We start from the raw sequence: 3,372 nt of genomic DNA on the forward strand, positions 1-3,372 counted from the left end.
TCTTGCGTCTGGTTGAGACGAAAAGATTTTCTGCGGCTTCATACTTTTCTTGCACTGAACAAGTTTTATACAATTATATCTTCTAATAAAACTTACGTTTATTTTTTTAGCCTGAAATAATGATAAATTCACAGGAAGTGGTGAAGTAGTACAAAGAGGTCACGTGTAGCTTTCACACAGTTTCACCTGTTGGTAACACTTGGCATAACTAGTACATCAAAACCAGGAAATTGACATTGGTACAATCCACAGACCTCCTTCAGATTTCACCAATTTTTTTGTGTACGTGTGTGTGTGTAGTTGTCTGCAGTTTTATCACATGTTGATTTGTATAACCAGCTCCACAGAACTGTTCCACTGCCAAGATCTCCCTCGTGCTACCTCTTTACAGTCATACCTGCACCCCTTCTGCTTCCCCACCCTGTCACCCCTGGCAACCGCTGATCTGTTTTCCATCTCTAAAATGTCATCTCAGAATTGTTCACATAAATGGAATTTTGCAGTCTGTGACCTTTTGAGATTGGCTTTTTGTCACTCAGCATAATGTCCTTGAGAGCCATTCAAGTTGTTGCAAATAGTTGGTTTCTTTATTGCCGAGTGGTATGGATGTTCCATAGTTTGTTTACTCAGCTGGTGAAGGATATTTGGCTTGTTGCCAGTTTTTGACTCTTAGAAATCAAGGTTGCTACGAACATTGAACATTCATGTACAGATTTTTGTGTGGACATGAATTTTCGTTTTTCTGGCAGAAAAACGAAAAAATCATATGGTAAGTGTACGTTTAGTTTAAGAACCTGCCAAACCATTCTCCAGAGTGGCCGTACCATTTTACATTCCCACCAGCAATGCACGAGAGATCCAGTTTCTCTGCCTCCTCACCAGCATTTGGTATTGGCATATTTTATTTCGGCTGTTCTCATTGGTGCGAGGTGGTATCTCCTTGTCTTAATTTGCATTCCCTAATGGCTAGTGATGTTGAACATCCTTTCATGTGCTTATTTGCCATCTCTATATTCTCTTTGGTAAAATATGTTTGTGTCTTTTGCCCATTTTAAAATAATTGATTGTTTTTCACTGCTGAGGTTTTTAAAAAAATTTTTGAAGTATAGTTGACGTACGATGTTACGTTCGTTTCAGGGATTTGACAATTCTGTACGTGATACGGTGCTCGCCACGATAAGTGTGGCTACCATCTGTCACCATACAAAGTTATTGCAACATTATTGACTATATTCCCTATGTTGTACTTTTCATCCCCATGATTTGTTTATTTCATAGCTCTAAGTTTGTACCCCTTAATCCCCATCACCTATTGCTCCCATCCCCCCAACTCCCTCCCCTCTGGAAACCACCAGTTTGTTCTCTAGATGTGTGAGTGAGTCTGTTTCTGTTTGTTCATTTGTTTTGTACTGTTGAGTTTTTAGAGTCCTCTATATAATCTAGGTACCAGTCCTTTGTCAGATGTGTGATTTACAAGTATCTTTTCCCAGTCTATAGCTTGTCTATCTTTTTATTATTATTTTAATTCCAGTGTAGTTAACATACAGTGTTCTATTAGTTTCAGGTGTACAATATAGCGATTCAACAATTCCAGTGCTCAACAAGATAAGTATACTCTTAGGGTCCCTGGCTGGCTCAGTAAGAAGAGCATGTGACTCTTGATCTCAGGGTCGTGGGTTTGAGCCCCATGTTGGATGTAGAGATTACTTAAATTAAAACAAAGAAAAGTGTACTCTTAATTCCCATCACCTATTTCACCCATCCCCCTACCCACCTCCTCTCTGGTAATCCTCTGTTCTCCATAGTTTAGAGTCTGTTATTTGAGGGGTGCCTGTGTGGCTCAGTCAGTTGGGTGTCCGACTCGATCCCAGCTCAGGTCTTGATCTGAGGGTTGTGAGTTCAAGCCCTGTGTTGGGCTCCATGCTAGGTGTGGAGCCTACTTAAAAAGAAAAAAAAGAGTCTGTTATTTGGTTTGTCTCTCTCTCTCTTTTTTTCCTTCCTTTGTCCCTTTGTTTTGCTTTTTAAATCCCACATAAGAGTGAAATCATATGGTATTTGTCTTTCTCTGACTGGCTTATTTCACTTAGCATCTTACTCTCTAGATCCATCCATGTTGTTGCAAAAGGCAAGATTTCGTTCTTTTTTATGATTGAATAATATCCCATTGTATATATATACATACCACATCTTCTTTATCCACTCATCCATTGATGGACACATAGGCTGCTTATTTTTCTTCTTAACAGGGTCTTTTGCAGAGCAAACATTTTTAATTTTTTAAAAACATTTTCAATTTTGATGCTGTCCAATTATCAATATTTCCTTTTGTGCATCGTGCTTTTGGTGTCATGTCTGCGAATCCTTCACCTAGCCCTAGGTCCTAAAGATTTTCTATTTTTTCTAATTTATAATTTTCTATTTAAATCTATGATCCATTTTGAGTCCATTTTTAAGGTGTGAGGTTTAGGTGAAGGTTGACTTTTTAATCTATGGATGTTCAATTGCTTCAGCGCTATTTGTTGAAAAGACTCTCCTTTCTCTGTTGAAATGCCTTTGCAACTTTGTCAAAATTCAGTTGACCATCCTTGTGTGGGTCTACTTCGGGTTCTCTTCTGTATCTTTGATCTATGTGTCTATCCCTCCACCGACACCACACTGTTTCCATTACTTCTAGCTATATAGTAAGTCTGAAAACTGGGTAGAGTGATTCTTCCCGCTTCATTCTTTTTCAAATTTGTTTTAGCTGTTCTAGTTCCTTTGTCTTTTCACATAAATTTTAGAATAAACTCTTCTTTCTTTTCTTTTCTTTTCTTTTCTTTTCTTTTCTTTTCTTTTCTTTTTTTCTTTTCTTTCTTTCTTTTTTTTAAAGTAATCTCTGTGCCCAGCATGGGGCTTGAACTCATGACCCCGAAATCAAGAGTCTCATGCTCTACCAATTGAGCCAGCCAGGCACCCCTAGAATAAGCTTTTCCTTACAAAAAAAAATCTTGCTGGGATTTTGGTGGTAATTGTGCTGAACCTATAGGTGTATGTGGAGGAGAATTGACATCTTTATTAATAACGTTAAGCCTAAGACATATTTTTAAGTTGTGAACTCAGAACAGCCAGCCAACAGGAAAAATCACCCGCTGCTTCCTATTGGGAGCACGCCTATTGATTCATCCTAGGATCATGCTCCTTGTTTGGGGCATGTCCATTGAGCAAGTGTCTCCATGAAATGCCACATTTTGTGAAGGAAGTTCGGCTGGTTCTCATGGCAGCCTAGATATTTCAGAGCGGCGCTCTTGCTGAATGCAACCATAAAAACAGACGTAAATTTAATGCAGGCATTCCCCTTCTGATCTAGTAAGCACCTTCTGGAAGGGTTCCTGT

At 38.8% G+C, this 3,372-nt stretch overlaps 1 non-coding gene across 1 annotated transcript; it reads right to left on the bottom strand.

Moving 5' to 3' along the window:
* Positions 1-2,878: 2,878 nt before the first annotated feature.
* Positions 2,879-2,951, bottom strand: TRNAK-CUU (transfer RNA lysine (anticodon CUU)). The gene has a single exon. It is a non-coding gene; the product is annotated as a tRNA-Lys (tRNA).
* Between the last annotated feature and the right edge of the window lie 421 nt (positions 2,952-3,372).

The sequence above is a fragment of the Ursus arctos genome, chromosome X (assembly GCF_023065955.2).
Source record: "Ursus arctos isolate Adak ecotype North America chromosome X, UrsArc2.0, whole genome shotgun sequence".
In the NCBI taxonomy this organism is placed as follows: Eukaryota; Metazoa; Chordata; class Mammalia; order Carnivora; family Ursidae; genus Ursus; species Ursus arctos.